This window comes from Hemibagrus wyckioides, linkage group LG15, assembly GCF_019097595.1.
Source record: "Hemibagrus wyckioides isolate EC202008001 linkage group LG15, SWU_Hwy_1.0, whole genome shotgun sequence".
Classification (NCBI taxonomy): Eukaryota; Metazoa; Chordata; class Actinopteri; order Siluriformes; family Bagridae; genus Hemibagrus; species Hemibagrus wyckioides.
In genome coordinates, this window is record NC_080724.1 from 3,185,502 (window position 1) to 3,206,684 (window position 21,183).

At 38.3% G+C, this 21,183-nt stretch overlaps 1 protein-coding gene and 1 long non-coding RNA gene across 8 annotated transcripts in view; one reads left to right on the forward strand and one right to left on the reverse strand.

The window, feature by feature from the left end:
* The window catches only part of myt1b (myelin transcription factor 1b), a 29,117-nt gene extending 24,709 nt beyond the window's left edge, over nt 1-4,408 (reverse strand). For 4 of the 7 annotated variants that reach the window (XM_058410646.1, XM_058410643.1, XM_058410645.1 and 1 more), the window contains exon 1: nt 4,031-4,407. The gene's annotated coding sequence lies outside the window, so the exon portion shown is untranslated. Of the gene's footprint in view, nt 1-4,030 lie in introns of all 7 variants that reach the window. The other 3 variants (XM_058410647.1, XM_058410644.1, XM_058410642.1) reach the window with 2 other exon arrangements.
* LOC131366293 (uncharacterized) lies at nt 2,869-9,404 on the forward strand. The gene is made up of 2 exons (XR_009206785.1): nt 2,869-3,590; nt 5,947-9,404. It is a non-coding gene; the product is annotated as an uncharacterized LOC131366293 (long non-coding RNA).
* Nucleotides 9,405-21,183: the final 11,779 nt, after the last annotated feature.

Sequence of the window (21,183 nt, forward strand, 5' to 3'; positions counted from 1 at the left end):
GCAATGGAAAAAAAAAGAAAAGAATGAAAGCTGTCACGCCGTATTCGTGTTAACGTGATAATCCTATTCATCCTCAGACACAGTGTATAGGTTGGGTCTCTTCTCAAACTGTAGCTCATGTCGCTGTTCATTTAACACTCGCAATGAGAGATTTTTTTCCAGCCAAATTATTGGATAGATTGGAATATATTCTTTAGTCTTTCTACTATTAAGAGAAAGTCGTTGCGTTTTAAATGAATGTTGACGGAAAAAAAACGATAAGATATGCAAAAAAAATGACCAAATATTGGGATGCTCCTCCTGCTTTTTTTTTATTACTTGGCCTTCATGATTACACTTTGTACCTTTCCATGTACCAGGGCTGTTAATACTCTATCCCTTCTCTGTTGTATCCTATCATAACTTCCTCTCTCCTCCTTTCACTCAATCTGTTGCTTTTTCCTGACTGTGGTCTCCCATCTGTTTCAGTCTGGGCACTAAAACACACCTCTGACAGAGAGAGAGAGAGAGAGAGAGAGAGTGCTTCTTGTCAGTAGAATGAGTGGTTTGTTAAACAACCCATTCCTCTCTCCTTCTCACTCTCTCTGTCCATAACATCTGCCCTTGTTTCTCAGCAAGCACAAAAAATAAACAAAGCAGGCAGATCTGATTTGGCACTTTAAAAACTCTGCGGAACAGCATTAATGCAAAAGAGGACCGGCAGAATGTCAATGAGCAGAAACAGAGAGCTGTAGGTCATTGCCAGTTAGAGCTTTTCCACAGACACACACACACACACACACACAGACAAACACATACACAACACACCTCGAATAAGCAAGTCTGAGACCATGTGCTGTAAAATTATTATTTTTTTCCAGCTTCTTTCTGAAAATCTCACTAAAATAGCATGGTTGTGTGTCAAACCCAAGACAAAACAGATCTTTTACAAAGCCTTCGAATGTTTCAAAAGAGTTCAAAGAATCTGGTTTCTCAGGAAAACTCCCATCTCAAAAGACCAGCCTTGTAATACACAGCACTGCAACTCTGGTGCTATGCATAAAGACATCTTAGAAGGATGCCTCAAGATTTTTGGAGAAAAATTATACATTGCAAATGATTCAATTTGCCTTCATATTAAAACTACACAACTAAAACGCATGTGTCTAAGATAAAGCATATACACTGGAAATGATCATAAGCAGTTCTTTTAACGATGTATACTGCATCACCAATAAATTCTTGATTCAGATCAGTTGCAAGTGTAGACAAAATCAAATCAATTTTCTAAAAGGTTACTGCTCCTAGAACAACAAATTATGTATGCCTTGTATGTCAGACCTTCCATGTAATCTATGCTTAAATGTTTTTGTATGCATATTGAGTTGGAGATGTTTTCTGTGCAAATATTCATGAAAGGAGTCTCCGGTGACAGCACTTTGTAACAGCCACAGGTTAGCTTTGTGGTTTAGCTTCTCTGAGTCTTATGAACGAGAGAGAGAGAGAGAGAGAAGAAGAAGAAGAAGAAGAAGAAGAAGTGATAACATGTCCCTGATACATTAAATATAACTTCAAACAAAAAGCATGCCTTGTTGCTCGATACTAAAAAAAAAAAAAACAATAAAATCGTAATTATTAGTAAACTGTTGTTGTTATAGGAAAACAATCAACGTCGAATATGAGTAATTATTAACAGCATATCCAGTTCGATTTGTTAAAGATTTCCTAAATAATGCATAGTTTGGTCGTTTAAATCCCATATCCGTCTCTCATAAACAAAAATAAAACATGATTTATCCATTGTTAAAACGTTGTAATCGGTTTAGTGATGTCTGTTAAAACACTATAAAGCAATGTTCCGTGCATTTAGAATTTGCAAAGCAGGATTAAGAGCACCATAGATTACACCAGCAAGTCGCCGATCAACTGGAGCACGCGCAAATTACACATGAAAGGCGTTTCAACTTCCGGCGTATGTAAATGGCAGTCTTGTGCTATATTTAAAAAGAAACTGAATCCAGGGTCGGCTCTTAATAAACAAGAGCCGTAACTCGGTGTTGTGCACTGAATAAAAACAGCACACTTTGGCCCAGCTGCTCTACTGCTCATGCGCATTTGCTACCCCCACATCAGCACCTGCTACCCTCCTGTCTTAATTCACTCCACCTTTCCCACTCACTGACGTCCGCTGGTTTTAGCACAGTGTTCTGGTTTGTTTCGCTAATATTTTAAAAAACCACAAGCGTTTTATTGTAAAGAAAACAGCATTGAAACGAATTAGTTATCAAACTGCGGTGTCACTAAAGCCTGGCGTCTTTTCTGTTTAGACTCTGTGAAAGTCTAAGTGACATGCCAGTTGCCCCTAAAACATTTTTTTAGAAACTTGTGTTGAGGCGACGGCCATAAAATCTATTTTTCAAAACGAAATATTCTACTAAATGACCAGGTCCGACGCTAAAATGGCCATAAACATAAACAGCGTGTTAAATCACTTTACTCGCAGTTCATTACAGTGGCAGCAAAAACCTACAAACAGCAACAGCAGTAGAAGACCATCATTAGTAGTATCAGAAGTAAAGAAAACAGAATTGCCAACAGCAAAACTGACAGACATGGGTCACAAAGATGCTGCGAAATGGTGGTCGGATGCCATTTCTTGTGAACTGTTGTCAGAATAATTACGCAAACATTAATCAGCGGCTTGTACCAAAGCTTGTTTTTTTTATTGTAACACTTATTTTTAGACCTTCTCATAACTGCAACTATTAGATCATAAACCAGCGGACTAAAACCCCTTTCGAGCCTTCAGCGCATCCACCATCTTGGCTGCAGGTGTTTTGATATGACACTTCATCCAATATAGGACACTGGCGAAACTCTGTATGCCAGAATAAGAGACAAGTGAGGCGTACATGCACTTGTGCTTAATCCCAAAATCACGTTTTTAGAGAGAGAGAGAGAGAGAGAGAGGGAGAGAGAGAGAGAGAGAGAGAGAGCAGTTCGTGTTTAAGGACTTTTGCGCATCTACCCGGGGCGTTTGACATTTACGGACAGCATCTCCACTCAGTTTCTGCTGCTGCTGAAAATCAAATGGCCACCCACCCCCACTCTCTTCTCTTCCTCAAAGCCATCCGTGCGCACGGCCGGGAGTCCGGTGCTACGCCCCTTGTTACAACCTTAATCACACACGACCATATGGAACTAACTCTCAATTCTGGCGCCGAGCTAAAACCCAACAGAAGGAGCGGGATTACTTCAACGCGATATTTCAGTGACTTCTTGCTGAACGTGAGAATGAATGCTAAATATATCATGATGACATTTCTATTTACTCAGTGGAGGAAGAGGAAATTCAATGAAGGCAACAATGCAAATTCAAAACGAGAAAGCGTGATCATAGGAAGAATTTTAATCACTCTTATACAGTAATCAGTTTAGTCGGATAATTAGATTGTAATCAAGCGGAGGCTGCGCAAACGCGTAAGGGCTTTTCTGCGCCAAAAGTGCGCAAGCACATCGCTCTCGCCTTGGATCGCCATAGTTCACCTTCATCACTTTTTCCCCATGTAAACTCTTCACTCCTGCCTCCACAGACCACGCTATTCAGAGAAGTATGGAAGCACTAACAACACATTTAAAGCCGAATGTTTTCATAGGCAAATATGTACTTTCTTTAAAACGTGTGGTTTTCTTAAGCTACTAGTATTTGGCAGATGCAAGATCGACAAGAGTTCTACATTTACAACAAATCGTTGTCCACGAAGATATTCAGAAAAGCTACGTTACCATGACCAGCACATTTAACCTTAACCTTGATCTCCATGGTAGGACATCTCGTAATGGGATGCTCTGGATAAATTAACCTTTAAACTCCAGTAGTTGTGTTTAAATGGTTAAGACCCGTTCTGCAAACTGTAACTCCGAGCAAGCTAGTGCACTTTTCGAGACGACCTAGGAGTTAAAGAGTGCTAAACATAGGTGTTGTTTTTCTCGAAAGAAAAACGGCCAAATTTATACTCATATGGAGTGTTTTAAATGTAAACACAAGTACCTGAGTAATCAGATAATTCCGAAAACGTTGCTCAGCCGACTCACAAGAAGGTCTTCGATGTTTTCGATTTTCTGTCGCAGTCGGTACGCTATCACGCTATCAAATAGTTTGCCCTAAATGATGCCATTTACCGAATGACAAAAAAAAAGCAGTAACAGTACTGGCCCGGTAGTATCCAGATGGAATGACAGTGGGTAAATGTATCTTTCCGGATGCTGCTAGGGATGCGTAGGACTCCACATCAGGGCGCTAAAGGTTACTTGTTTGTAAGTAAAAAAAAAAAGGAAAGTCTTCATTTGCCTTTGTCAGCGGGAAAACGTAATATTGACTTCCCTTTCCCTCATGAGCCATTGCACCCCTACCTCCTCCCTCCCGTTTGCCATGACATCACGAAAGCTGTAGTAAAACCTACAACATCAGATGGGCTGGGCTTCGGGTCCCCTCACAGTCGTTCAGTGGCCATGTGTACAGACATATATATATACACACTCTCTCGCTATCTCATACACTCCCTCCCTAGATAGGCTATAAACCCGAACACGCTTGATACGCTCGTAACTCTTACAGACATTCACCCGTGCGCATGCACATCCGTTCTCTTAGCTAAAAGGCTGCTGTTAGCCAGTATTTGTGTATTGGTAAAAAGCGAAGGTGAGTGGCTGGATGTAGATTATGTTGATCAATTACTATCATTCGGCGTGTTTCATTCAAAATACACGCACAGAAGATAATGCTTGAGCGAACCAGTTTCTGCATACTGTTCAAAGGAAGCAAGCAATAAGCCGCTTATCGAACACACGGAGATTAATCTTTAATATATCACAAAGGCATGCATATGTCACGGTGTTTTCCCCCTTTGAGTATTTCCAAATGGTACTGTCCATTTATTGTCTGAGGCAAAACACTAATGTGCGTCCCAAGTTGCGCACGCAATATACTGACATCTACAGCGCTGGCCTTAGTGTTTGAGATTAAGACACTTTACAGTTAAAAACGGACTTAACTACTTATTATCACCGAAAGTCCAGGAAAATAGACCACAGTGAATTAATCTGCCATATTTTCTTATTATCCGAGTAATGTAAATCGCATTATAAATAACGCTTGACAGAAGAGGGGCGATGTACTTTAAAGCGCTGCAGACCTTCTCTTTCTTCTATTACTGGGTGAGGAGGCCAGTGTACTGTAATTTGGAATAACTCCCAAATGTAGCTCACACCGTTGTTTTGCTTTGTTGTTTTGTAACCATTAGTGAAAATGACAACCATTCATTACAAGTCATTTGAGAATATTCGCCACAAATGCCACTCTTTATCTGCTGTCTCCAAGCTGCGCGGGGGGATTTTCAAAAAGCCAACCTTCGCCTTTCAGAAATTGTATTAAATTCTTATCTCTTTGCGGCAGGCCTTTTTTTGCTATCTCATTGTTATGCATTGGAGCTGAAATCAATCACGTTACGTCCGCGGCGCATCAATATGATTTGAGCAAAGCTTCACAAAACTGAGACAACAAACAAAGGAGATAAATATATACGCACAAAAATAAATCCCACTGTCCGTCTCGTAGCACAAGGCTGAGTTTAGGAGTTATAGGTGAGGAGCATATGTACTTTCTGTGCTGAATGTTGTTTAAGTCCCAGCTCGCTTTAGATGATGTACAAGGGGCCTTTTCATAGTTGGTGTGTGTATTCTTCAGTCTCTTCTTAGAGAATAACTGATCATGAATTACCAAGTAATATATATCATAATTATTATATGTTTTTATCGATTTGTGTTCCTATAATGTTTTGTCTATTTACAGCCTCTGTAGTGCACATGTTAAGTATATGTGGCTTGCGTCCTAACAGTTAGTAGCTCTACTTTAAAGAGAATTTTCAAATGACTTCTGAACCTCTGATTTTTTTTCTCACCCACCAGATCTGCACAGTTTCAGTATGTCAAGATCCAAAACACACGATAATAAAAAACAGCTGGGATCTAAAAAGAAATAGCGGACTTTTTCTGCAGTACCACAGACAGCGCGTCAGACTAAGCGTTCTCTTCAAGAACCATGGACAGCGACACGGTGCCGAACATGAAGCGTTGAAATACATCTTCACATTCAATACATTGAAGTACAAGCAGACAAAAATAGCAGGACAGCAAAAATTGTGACAGGAAAAGCACAAAAAAGTACAAGTATTTGTTTGTTTGTTTGTTCGTTTGTTTGTTTATATGGTAGTTTATTTATTTGCTTGTTTTTACCCAGTGACTCAGCTTTTTCTAACAGCAAGGGGACGTTCAATCCACCCGTTTAGTACCAGTTCCCCCCTAAAATAGGTATTCTTTTCCCAGATTTGGAAGTTCACCGGTTATCACTGATGAGCTGTTTAAAGTGAAGCTGGACTAAAATGTCCGGCGCCCGATAAACTGAAGAGTACAAGCAAATATTAAAATAGTACATAATGATAAAATTGTATTTTTGACGTTTGAAGTTTCTGAGATTCTATTTAAGGCGTTAAAACTTATTAGCTTCTCTGGAACAAGAAAATTCCCCAGAAAATTCCCTTGCGTTGGATTAACCATTTATACCCATTTCACCACTCCGATGTCAGTGTGTCTAGTCTTTGAGCCACTTCTGCTACGGAATAAGTGCCAGTCTCTTCCGTTTTGCCGTCAGAGCCTGGAGTCACAATGCGCAATGAAACAATGGTAAGAATGTGTCTCTAAGTATACATATTGCATAAGGCGGCAGCTGAGACAGACAGAAACCCCCTCGAACTCTGGGAAGGCCCTCGGCAGATGGAACAAGCTGCTAAAGAACAACAGAAAAGTCTGAATGAATAGCTCCAGGCTGGTATTGTCCGCTGCTTGGTCATTATACTGCTTGTGACAGAAAAGACAGTCTTTGTCTACACAGCCCTAAAGCTCGGAAGTTTAGAAACGGGTGCATCGAGTTAGTTCTTGAATGTTATGTATTGTCTAATAAAAAGCGTAAAAAAACAAACAAACAAACAAAAAACCCCAATCAAACCTGTATTTCAAGTCAGTCTGCTTAAAAGACATCGCGTTCAGCATAACATAACTAGGCGCGCTTAAGAATTCGATGTGTAATAATTTTACAAAATCTATTTTCTGACATGCGTTGGTTTATATAGGAAAGGTCGTGTAACAAATAGCATATGAACAAAAAAAATCCTGAGGTCACCAAGAAGTCGGAGTGTTTCACAGAAACAAAAACAAAACGTACAACCCAGAAATACATTTTCTTTGTCCGTACATTTCTAGTTCTCGACAGTTAAGAAAACTTTTGGAAACCTAACATTTCATGCAAAGTGATTATAAAAAAAACTCGGGTGAACGGAGAGAATGCACATGTGACTGACCTAAGAAAGTTCCACAGAGCTTCATTGTTGCGGTCCAGTGTTTCCCAACGCGCGACCGGGCAACGCGCCTAGAAACTAAACTTGTGAGAAAAAAAGTTGTGGCCAGCTGAGTATAACTTCTGTTTTGGAGCAGGGGTGTGGGCTCGGGGGTGACGCAGTTCCCATTGAGCATTCAGCTCAACTCCTAGCCAATTGCAATCGCCGCTGAACTCACACAAAGAGCTCGTGGCCTACCGCCGGTAGCAGAAAAGCGATGGCTTTTCTGACGGCTGTGTCTATATTCACAAAACACTATTTAGCGAGCCACCCACAAGAAAGAAACACACACACACACACACACGCACATATTTGTTTCTGTAACTATCTGAAACTTGGTTAGCATTAACAGATTTATTAATAAGCATCTTCTGCCTGTGGTTCAAGACAAGTAAACAATCCAGTCTGAATTGTGTGACTCTTTCATTCATTTCTTCATTCAGCTTCAGTAACCGCTTCATCCAGGTCATTGTCACAGTGAATGTGAGGCAGTACTACACCCTGAATGAGATGCCATTCCATTACAGGACACCATGTATACACATCCACATAATCTTTCACTCTTAGAGCAATTTAGGATAGGCAATCCAACTTTTGGCATGTTTTTGGAAGTGAGATTAGTGCAGAGAATCCAAGGAAAACTCATGCTGACACAGGGAAGATGCAAGACACAGAAAAAAACTGTAGTTCGAGGACATTAAACATTGCTAAAAAGCGCAAGCCCTTTTCAGGCAGCCATGTTTACACCTGTAACACAGAGAGTCCAAAGATTTGCATAGTCAATGATTTCCTTAATCATTCACTCAACCCAAACAAGCATGCCATTGCAATAAAACTGCAGGCAACATGAACAACAGGGAAGAGCAGAGGATTCGATATGAGTGGTGGAGCAATGTAACCCGAGGTTTGGGCCTCCCTTGGGCAGATGGCTCTTTTGATAACTATGTCTCTAGGCCCCATCTCCATATTCTGGCTTTGTGTTACCATGGCAAGTGGATATGTAATGGAGTTTGCCGCTTATTAAATTTGCCATCTTACAAAAGAGAGGCTCTACCCTCAAAATGATGAGCAAAACCAGAGCTCGCTTGAGTTTTGTTATCACAGGTTGCTTGGCTGCGTGTGTTACATTTTCCCCATGCACTGCACTCTAATTAACCTATTAACTTATCTACTGTGCACTGTTCTACCCTGTCCTCCCTTCAAGTAGAGTTTTGGAACAAAATCCAGTTAAGTTTTTCACACACACCCCTTTTCCAATAACCCCACCCCCCTTCCTTCTTTGATCTCATGACAATATTGGCACACTACAGGAAGCTCAGCTGAATCCTGACATGCCTTCCAGCAGTTTGCAAGACACAGTACAAAAAAGAAGAAAGTTAGTACAAATTCAGGCCAAAGTGATGGAACACACCAGAGGATTCAGTGATGACTCTGAAAGACCAGGAAACACAGATGCAATTTTTTCTTTTAATTGGAATTATAATATTAAAACAAACAAACAAACATTCGCTGTAAGGTATTGTGACTTGAAATTAGAGGAGCATGAAAAATGATGCTAGATGAAATATATGAATTTCATAATTCTTTGATTAATGCAGGATAAGTGAGAGGCTTCAGTAATGTAAGAGTAAATTGATATCAATAACCGTATTGCAGCTGTGGTCTCACAGATGGAAGTGCTCCCAGTCACGCACTCTGACTTATGAAGAAAATTAGGCCTAGGGCATGATGCCTGTCCTTGCATTTTTTGTGGACCTGCTTCCTGCATTTTCATTGTCTGTCATTTTTTCTCATACAAAACACAGACGCTCAGTGGGGCATCTTACTTCCTACAATCATTTTGTGTCATCTTGCATGACTGAACTTGAAGAAACAGCATCATAAATGGTGTAGACTCCTTGCTTTGTGTAATATGAAGGTTTTTTAAAAATCTTTTAACATTTTATTTCCTAATAAACTCTCTCCCTCTCTCTCTCTCTGTCTCTCTCTCATTATTATTATTATTAATTATTATTATTATTATTATTATTATTATTATTATTATTATTATTATTATTATTATTATTATTATAAGTAGTAGCAGTAGTAATCTTTCCTTATAACATACATGTCAGTTTAATCATTATCTAAAGTTGGTTTTCACGCCTCCTTCCAGTCTGACAAGGGTATGCACTGATGCCAAAGGGCATACATTGCCCTCTTGCCCCCTCCCTTTCCTAGTCTGGACACTTTTGATTATACACCCCCTCTCCTAAAGAGCACACCCTCCCTTCCCCCTTTACTCTCTCCCTGTGTGTGTATGTGTGTGTGTGTAGGGGGGCATGTTTTTATACCTTTGTTGGCACAAAGATAGGGATATTGAAGTAGTGATAATGGGTCATTTTGGGAAAAGTTTTATTTTTCTATTTAGGTTAAGGTTAGATTAGCTATAGGTGTATCCAGCTATGTTAATAATTAACGATAAGTGGAAGTAGAATTATGTCCTCATAAGGATGGTAAGATAAATATATGTGTGTGTGTGTGTGAGCAGATTGGGCAGACTGGGGCCTGGCTGGGCGCTGGGCAAACACACACAGAGCTGCACTCCAATCGCCACCTCATTACAATGACAAAGAGCTGCCACACTTTTGGGTGGAGTCTTGGGCCTCTTTGAGCAAATGTGATGTTTAATATGCTTTGTGGAGGAGAAGAAAAGAGGGAGAGGGCAGAGGAGGAAAAAGGACAGAAACGGGAGCAGGCCCAGCTGTCACTGTGTTAGATATCAGTTTGACACAGCACCACTCTTCCCCCTCCCCCTTGTTTCCCTTTGCTGAATTTAGTTAGACATACAAGAAAATGAGTGTCTGGAGGGTGAGGCGGGGTCAGTACACAAAAGAGCTGAGGCAGCAGTGTCTCTATCATAAACTAAAGTAAATGAAAGAAAATCTATTACATACATACATATATATATAAAACAACTTAAAATACACGAGAGTGAACACTTAAAAGAGAATCATTTAGCTGAAGAAGTCATAGAGGTAAAATTCAAGAAAATATCTAACCAACATTAGCATAAACTCGTACTCGAAATAAACGTTATGATAAGAATGCGTAGCACAGTCTACACACACTACTTTTACACGGTCAAAGTGGAAAACAGTATTTTGTTTTGCTGCATTAAAGTACAATTTTGTTCAGTATGAGCCTGAGAAATCTTTTAGGATAGGATCGCACTCTTAAAAGTGACCATTTCCTAACTTCCTGAAAGGGTACTGAATTTTAAAAGTCATGCATTTGGAAATAACCTTTCGGTAGAATGACATTAATGATAGCTAATGTGAATGTCATCAAACCAACTGTATCATATGTACAATGCACAAGACTGAATGGTTATTAAGAAATTATCAATTGTATAAAAACTAGAAAAAGGCAGCTTTTAATAAGACTCTCTTTCGCATGTAAAACTATAATCCACGATCGTTATTTATTAATCATTTGAAGTAATGTGTTGTTTAGGGGCAACAGCTTAATGTGTATTATTGTTTGTGCAATCTGTGCAACGATTGTTCTGGGATTCGGCTAAAACCTGTAAAATCAGCTTAGCACATGCATCACAGTGAAGAAGGCTTGATTTAAAACGACCTCAATGAACAGTGCACACCGAAGAAAGGCCTAGATCAAAAGATTATGCTCTTTAGATAACATCCCAGAGGACGCACAACCAGAATGAAATCCCCCCCCCCCATCCACCATGAATGGGGAACTCTCACACACATCACCTAATACCACTCCATTCTCAACAAAAGAACAGAAAAAACAGTTTTTTTTAGAACAAAAATCTGTGCAAGCTTCAGAGTGAATCAAAGACGGACACCTGGAGCAGGAGACACACATTAGCGTTTGGAATTAGGAATATTTAACACTAATAACAAACTAGTGGCTGCATGTGAGCATGTGTTTGGTGTGTGTGGGGTTGTCATGGCAGCAGGACTCAGCTGATTGCAGGGTTATGCGGGGCTGTTTCAAAGGCATCTGTATGCAAATGTTATTACGGCATAGAGATGTTTGGAGAGATCCCATGGAAAGTGTGTGTGTGTGTGTGGGGGGGGGGGATGTTTGTTTGTCGGGATGCTTGAAACAATCGATGAACTGATGGGTTGTTAGGAACAACAACAAAAAAACCCTAACAATTATTTACACTTAAAACATTACATTAATGGTGGGTGTCTAAATTAATCACACAGGGTCAGCACACAGAATCTCACATAATTATTTTGTCTATATATTTGTTAAAAAAAAATATGAAAGAAGTATAAGTAGGTTAACATCATAGCATAAACAAGGTGAAATACATACTTGCTTGTTTTCAGTAATATATAAATGGCAACAGGATAAAACTGCATCTATGCTGTAGCTACTCTTGCAAATACAGTCTCTCTCTCTCTCTCACACACACACACACACACACACAAACATAATGGAGGAATTATTATTTTTTTCCCTTTTTTATTTCCTATTATGGGTACATGTTGTGCTTGTTGATTGTAGACCTGTTTGCAGGATTGCTTTCTTTCATTTCCCTCCCAATACTCGCTTGTTTTTTCCACTGTATATACTTTATAGTTTCTTTCAGAATTTTAAATAAATATTGAAATAATCCAACTTACTTCATACTCTTTTCCAGTACATTTAAAATGGGACAAATGTATGCAAAGTGGATTAAACATGTTTTCAAATTACCCTGGAAAGAACATGTAGCCCAAATACTTGTAAGATTCCTGTACTATCTTTCTAGTAAACAGCCACTAGAGCAGAAACTGAAATGACGCGAAAGCGCGAAAACCTCCTCCACTTAGCAGAGAAATGAATGTTAGTTAAAAGACATTTTACTCTACACTGTCATACCCACATTAGCTTCACCGTAACTATTAGATTAGCGCCATGAGTAATATTTATACCTTCTAAACTAATTGCTATCTAGCACATTGTATATCAGATTTATGCTGGACAGATTTCCACTGATTAGATGGTGAAGAATTATTGTTTTATATAGAAGAATTTCTCTAGAGCTTTTGATAAAAGGCAGGAAAAATGGACAAGAGTAAAGATTTAAGCGAGTTTGATGAAGGGACAAATTGTGATGGCTAGACCACTGGATTAGAGCATATCAAAAACTGCAGCTCTTGTGGGGTGTTCCCGGTCTGCAGTGGTCAGTATCTATCCAAAGTGGTCCAAGGAAGGAACTGTGGTGAACCGAGGAGCGAAGAGTGGGGAGAGAAGGCTGGCCCATGTGGTCTGATCAAACAGACGAGCTACTGTTGCTCAAATTGGTGAAGAAATTAATGCTGGTTCTGATAGAAAGGTGTCAGAATACACAGTGCATGATGGGTCAGGGCTGTTTTGGCAGCAAAAGGGGGACCAACACGAGATTTGACAGGTGGTCATAATGTTATGCCTGGTCAGTGTAAATGCATCAAAAATATGGCTGTTAGTCAAATACTTAAAAGTCTTAAAACTTTTGAAAGGAAGAACAGTGATTCACATGAAACAGTAAGAAACAAGGTATTTATTTCTTTTTACTTTAATGCTTTAAGACTGTCAGTGAAAATAGTAGCATCAGTATTGCCTCTGGATAAAAAAGAATGAAATAGAGAGAGAGAGAGAGAGAAAGTGAGAGACAGAAAAAGAAGAGACACTCAGCAGGGTAATAAAATTTTATGACTTGCTCATACTCTATGTTCCCGGTGGCCCAGCCTGATGGATAATTATAAGACTCACAACACTGATGAGGGCAGGTTTTTAGCATATGCACAACCACCCACTCATCCACACACACACACACACACACACACAAAATGTATCTCTACAAAGCCCTTGCAAAGACACAGAGTCATCACAAGGACTATCTTATTTTCTCCCCTGCCTCTAGAACTCCAGGTTAAGGAGGGACGTGAGAGATAGATAGAGAGAGAGAGAGCGAGAGAGAGAGAGAGAGAGAGAGATGAATAATTCATTGCACCCCATAATGAAGTGTGGTCCACTCTTTAAAGTATTTGGTATGTAATGGAGTTTCAGGCACAGAGCTATCATTTTCTCTTAATGGTGCATTCTGGAGCACTTGGTGACCTACCCCCCACCCCCAACTCCCCCAAACACACACACACACACACACACACACACACCGAGTGAAGGTGTTTAGTAGCAGCTGCCGTAGTTTCTCTGTGGTCAAAGTGGCCAATTTTTTGATGCCATTTAACCAGCAAACACAGCAGACTATTAAAAAGCAGAGGAGAGTGGGGGTGAGCGAACAGAACATTTGAGAAAAAGCCACAGGGGCATCAGAGAATGTGCATCTATTTATTTCTCTCTCTTATGTAATATTTACTGTTTGCAGATTTTTACTTGATTACATTTTAGAAATTATTCATATCTAGTTAAACAAAAACTATATTAGATCTTGACTAATAGAGTCCCATTAGAATTTGTGAGCTAGATTCTAGATTCTGTTAATGAGGACATGGTCATGGCTAGGACATGAGGAACAACCAGGGACATCATCACAGCATTATGTACATTATGACCTTCCTAATATTGTGTTGGTCTCCCTTTTTGCTGCCAAAACAGCCCTGACCCGTCCTGCACTGTGTATTCTGACCCCTTTCTATCAGAACCAGCATTAACTTCTTCAGCAGTTTGAGCAACAGTAGCTCGTCTGTTGGATCGGATCACACGGGCCAGCCTTCTCTCCCCACGTGCATCAATGAGCCTCGGCCGTCCATGACCCTGTCACCGGTTCACCACTGTTCCTTCCTTGGACCACTTTTGATAGATACTGACCACTGCAGACCGGGAACACCCCACAAGAGCTGCAGTTTTGGAGATGCTCTGATCCAGTGGTCTAGCCATAACAATTTGGCCTTTCATCAAACTCGCTCAAATCCTTACACTTGTCCATTATATATAGACTGTACCTCTATCCTACAGAAAGCATAAAAGCAAAAGGTCCTGAAAATACTTTAATAAATTAAAAAACTTCCACCATTTAAATAACAACTATTAATGACTAGTCACAATTAAAAGCTATTTGAGAAATATTTATGAATGTTTGTCTCACTATTCCAAATAATTAGTGTAAAAATAATAGAATATAATACACTATACAATCTAACCTTAAAATTAATGTCTCTTTTTGATTAAAATAAATAAATAAAATAAATAAAAATAAAATAAAATAAATTAATGTAAAATAAAATAAAATGAAAACTACAGATTATGTAAAAAAAAAATTCCTCACAATTTCAAAATTAATAAACTGATTCTATCTTGTTGGATTCATGCACATGCACACACACACACACACACACACACACACACAAAATGGCACCAAAAGCCGAAAGAATGAACAGAAATCCCCCTTTGAGTTTGTTAAGCCCATGCCATATTGAGGCAAATATAGTCCATATGAGGTGGAGGTGAGCATGTTTGGTTATCGAGGAACACCAGACTGGCAGCAGAGTTCCAAACCAAGCTAATCCCATACTAAAACACTGAACAGCTGTTCTGTTCTGTTCAACAACACACACACACACACATTTACTTCATTCTAATCTCAGAGAACTGGGAACAGACAAGTCTTAGAGCTGGGTACATGTTTTTATTGTATGTTTAAACAGAAATATTTAATCAGTCAAAAAACACATGACCGTCCTTACTGAGGAAACCTTTTGGCCTTCTTAATCAGTCAAAGATCTCGGAATGTTTGCTTCTCTTTTTAACCTCTGAATCAGTTGTTTAGACGTACGTATGCTCAAGCGCAGAACACCTGCCATTTGATGGTGTAGAACTTCCTGTTGCTTCCAGGAAAGTTCTCTTTATAGAGATCTTTTGTTCTCTGAAGGTTGAAAAGTAGTGTGCAAAACCAGTAGTACGCATGCTACAGACAAAGGCGGAGCGCTGCACCTGCTTCCCTAAGCTTTATGTAGAGAACACATAACCATTTTGACTCCATTATCCCTCCCTCACCTCTTTAAACCTCACCATTCTCTCTCTCTCTCTCTCTCTCTGTGTGTGTGTTTGTGTTTGTGTTTGTGTGTGTGTGTGTGTGGTCTTTCTGATAAACCAATTTGAGGAAAGGAGCAACAAAAATATCTCTTGTACGTTGCACATTTTAAGTCAACATGATCTTAGATTACAACTATTTAGGATATGTTGAGAGTAATTAAGCAGGATTTCATATGCATGAATGTAAACTAAGCTACATTTGCTCTAACACCAACACCAGTCATGACTCGTGTGATTTATGTACTTATTCTTGCGTCCTTTGTATTAGCGAACACTTTATTTTGACAGAGAGTCAAAGAGTCTTCTTATTTGTCTAAATATGAGTGTATATGCAGGAAATTTAACAAGACAAAAGATTTAACATGTTAAAATGCACTAATAGTAACTATAGATTCAATGGTACACACATTATTAGCAACGCTGTCAGTTTATTTCATTTCCAGTACATTTCCGCTGCTAATTGAACAGCTAAATGTCTTCACTTAAGGTTGTAATGTGTACTTTTGACCAAGGGTATATTTTTAGTCATATATTATATATATATTTTTTATATTTTTAGTGAAGCTTAACTGTTGGGATTGACATCATGTGGACAAACGAAACATAAATAAAGTCCATATAGTACATCAATGTCTATAGACAAGTTAGCTTTATCTTTATTATTTACGTGTGCTGCATCATTATGCTACTGTTTATGAGGGCAATTTGCACCATTACTACTCATCTTTGCACACTTGTGCCATCTAGTTGCTGCTACTCCTAACCATTTTGCTCTGTGTGTGTGTTTGCTGTGTAGCTAATCATTTGCTTTATAGATTTCTTGTGTTATTGTAGTCAACATATGATCATAATAAAAAAAATCTGTTTAAAAATAGATAGGGCAATAGCGTATGGGTTGTTATTATGCATGATTTTACATTCATGAATTCGCAATATTATTAAATGAAAATGTGAATGCATTTTCACCAACGGTGCATAAAGCGTGCATAATTTTCCCCACAAAAAATATATATATATAAACCCTTTTCTTTGGCTCTTTGGAAATATCTTTCTTTTACACACACACACACACACACACACAACAACATCACACCTCTGTCCTCTGCCCCTCATTGATTGCCATGGTGTTAGATTGGTGTCAATGAAAAGAAAGACCTAGCGAGAGAAAAAGGGAGATAGAGAAATGGAAAAGAGTAAGATTATCTCCCCCTATGAAATGGAGTCACATAGCGAACGCACCGCTCAGCTGGAGCCCAGAGAAGGTGAAATCAAATCTGAGCCTATTTGCTGTCACACAAATACAGAATGCACAAAAACACCCTGTACACATGACATTAAAACAGTTAACTGTTAAAAATACTTCACAAAATAAAGATCAAAATAAAAAAGCTCATAGAGTACAACATGTTGGGGGGTGGTGGGGGCTTGTCATGTGACACGACCCGGTTTTCCTCTGAGGTTCATACATGCTTAATATAGTATGGATATAGTAATGATATAGAAACAGAAAAAGGAGAAGACAAAAACAAGATAAAATGTACTCACAGGGATAGAACTTATTAATGACACAATAAGTTCAAGCACTAGATTATATTTAATATCAGATAATTACTGCTTTGATACCCCAAAATGTCTGAACGTAAACGAGAAAATGAAGCTAATCATATGAACTGGAATGAATCTTAAAACATCAGAACATAAATATTTTCTTTATCTCTGCGATAGTATGACTCCATAGCAATCGCACTGAATTTCATAAACTGACCTTAATTTGTCATTTAAAAAAAAAAAAAAAAAATCAGCAATGGCCAGTTATCAAAGAAATCCTGTACAGCCAAAATTCTGCAAACAATCCACACAGGGCTTGTAACACCATTGAAAAACATATGCATACAGATTGCATGAATAATGCGCCCACTCTATCTACTTCTACATGACAAGTCTCAGCTTGTCCTGGCAAGTACGAGCTTTGAGTGTTATCACATCCTTTTCCAGAATGAAGCATTAAGAGAGGATAGTGTGTGTATGCCGTACTTAGTTACCATGGAGACCGCAAACACCCTACAAAGAAAATTCCTCACAGAATACAAACTGGCCAATTGCGTGTGTTTGCTCCACAACAAACCATTGGAGTAGAGGCATTTTCTTGTCATGGGTGTAAACTATTTTTATGTTGAAGAGGAAAGAGGGAGCTGTAAGAGGGCAAAGATGAAAAGCGAATACTAATGTTTTCCGCTGATGTCTTCTCTGGGCTGAGGTATGAGAGCAAAACACTGGGGTCTAACAAAACATTAAGAAAAGAAGGAATAGACGGAGAGATGAAGAATGAGAAACCAAGAAATAAAAACAATTGTTTTTTAACAATTTATTTATTATATTTTGTCTGAATAATTACGTGTTTTAGATGCCAATATCACAGGAGAAATAATTAGAATCATTATACATATATGTATATATATATATATATATATATATATATATATATATATATACACATAGATTATCTTGAAAAATTGACAGCTAGAATGCCCAGGCTGTAATTGCTGCAAAAGGTGTTTTTTATTGATGAAGGCAAACTTTGAAGAAAACAATCATAATTTCCATCAAAATCATTATTTTTTAGACATATGTCAGCATGTCCAGTTCTTTTGCTATATTTTCTATTCAGACTAATTTCGTTTGTGTGTTTCCTTGGAAAAGAATAACATTTTTGAGTGATCCCAAACTTTAGAGCGGTAGTATATATATATATATATATATATATATATATATATATATATATATATATATATATATATATATGTATATGTATATATATGTATATGGGCAAAATTATGATGTCATCTGACAATCACAGCCAAACTTGGACCTTCTCCAAATGGTTGCCACAAATTTAGAAGAATACAGATTTCTAGAAATTATGATTTCCCTTCACTGGAACTATAGGGACTTAACCTGAACCTGTTCCTGCCTGAGACTGCCCCTGTACAAAAGCAAGCTCCATAAAGACATGGTTTTCCAAGGTTGGTATGGCCCGACTTCTGACCTTAACTCCAATGAACTACTTTGGGATGAACTTAAACATAAATTATGACTCAGACCGTCTTCCCTGACATCAATCCCCAGCCTCACTAAAGCTCTTGTTGATGGATGGGCACAAACCTCATGTCCAAATTCCAAAATCTAGTGGAAAGCCTTCTTTGAAGAAGAGTGGAAGATGATCTAGCAGCAAACGAGCATATTAGTTTTGAAATGGTGTATTCAATAATCACATACAAAACTGGAGGTCAGGTGTCCACATACTTATGGCAATATTGTGTAAACAAAGTGGATATAAAAAAGTCAACACTATCATGCTAATATGGCAGGTTTTTGTTATGTTAAGAAAGAAATAAAACCAAGATAAATCATATCATTTCCACGTATGCCCAGCTACAGACCGTAAAGCCCTTCAGCAGGTGGTGAAAACTGCCCAACGGCACTCAGCTACCCACCATCAATAGCATTTACAATAAACGCTGCCTGCAGAGGGCAAAAGGCATTATAAAAGACGCCTTTCACCCGAATCATGGACTATTTACCCTTCACCCATCCAGAAAGCGCTTCCGGTGTCTTAGCGTCTGCATAAACAGACTGAGAAATAGCTTCTTCCCTGTGGCTGTTTCCTTACTGAACAACTGATCACACTGATACAACTGTAATATCTGTGTACATTTACCTCACTGTTATCTTTGTACTGTATAATATGCATATACCCATATGTATATCTTGTTTAGCATGTTAATTCTTAACATATCTTCACTACTGTACATTGTTTGTACATACTCTACTGCTCAAAAGTTTGGGATATTTTAAACAAATATTTTATTGTTTTCCAAGGAAACACACGAAATTAGCCTGAAGATAAAATATAGCAAAAGAACAGGACATGCTGACATGTCAGAGTTAGAAATACCGATTCTGATGGAAATGAATGTTTTCTTCAAACTTTGCCTTCATCAAAAAAAAAAAAAAACCACCTTTTGCAGCAATTACAGCCTGGGCATTCTAGCTGTCAATTTTTCAAGATAATCTGAAGAGATTTCACCCCATGCTTCCTGGAGCATCTCCCACAAGATGGCTTGATGGTGTCTTCCTCCATAGCTGAAATCAAGCTGAAATATGCAAGTGATCCCAAACTTTTGAGTGGTAGTGTATATATATATATATATATATATATATATATATATATATATATATATATATATATATTTTTTTTTTTTTTTTTAATAGCTATTTATAAGTCCTACTACACCTGTACATAAGACATCCATTCTCCTGTACATATCACCCCCATAGCTGTATATCTTTATTGTAATTTATTGTAAATATGCGACTTCTTGTTGGATGCTAACTGCATTTCATTGGCTCTGTACAATGACAATAAAGTTGAATCTAATCTAATATTAAAGAGGAATCATTTTATTTTGATTTATCTTGGTTTAAAGCAATGGTCACAGGAGTATGTACATTGCTTAGTGTAGATTATTTAGAGATTAGTAGAGCTTTTATATCTACTGTATGGACAATCAATCAATTCTCCATTTAAAATGATGATTATGTTTTGTCTTCCCCTCCATTACCCCCTCTGTTTCACTATAATTATTCTCAAAACCACTGAATCAATCATTACTCGCGTTTCAGAATGACAGAAAACTAGAAAGCCAAGAACAAACAGAAAGAAATACGAAACTAGAAAAAAAAGCACAGAGCAGTAAGACATTAGCTGTCATCTTGGATTACTGCCAATGTATTTTTTAACCCCTTCACCCTAGGGGGTTAAAAATCCTCCAGATTCAGAAAACACATACTGCATATACTTCTTTATTCTTCCCTTTCCTTACCTGTACCAGTCTGATGAAATACTCATTCATCAGACTATTTCCCACACCATAATATTAAACAAGTAAGCACTGCATTAACAAACGCACAAGATTTTTTTCTCCCCCAAAATGACAATGACTATTTTAGTTCAGCAGCAGATATATTATTTTAGTTATATAACTACCTTGTTTTATGTTTGTGTAAGTGCATTAGCGTGGCTGATATCTGTGAGTGAGTGTGCACGGGTGAGTGTGTGTTAGTGTGCATCGCATGCATGATCAGGACAGAATCGACCTTGCAAATGAATTTGGAGAGGCGTGATGAGCAGTGGGAGCAGGCCAAGCACCAGATTTCACAGCATTATCATTATGTTAACACTGAGACAACGTTCCTTCCCCCTGCAGCCCTAATGCGGTGGGAGACAGCCCAAGGTCACTCGCCATAGCTTCTAATAGAACATGACAGGTGAAAAGAGATGCTGCACACCACCCTTATTTAACATACATTGTTTTGTGGAATGGGTGGATGGAAAGGAGGGAAGGAGTATGCATGGCTTGCTAGACAGTTTATCACACTCTCACGCCTTTTTAACAAGTATCATCTAAGACAAAAGAAAAATATAGCTGTGTAAAATAGAATTTACACAAATGGATAGTGTTTACCAATTGAACAGTCAATTTCATCATTTTATAGTTAAAAAAAAATCCATTTGTGTCTCTTGATGCTCAGGTGTGTTAGATTGATTATTTAACATAATAGAGGTAGAGTCGTGACTTGAGCTTATGCAACCGGAACAGACTCACTTATCTTTATTGATGATGTAACTCATAATGATAAAAGTAGAATGAAT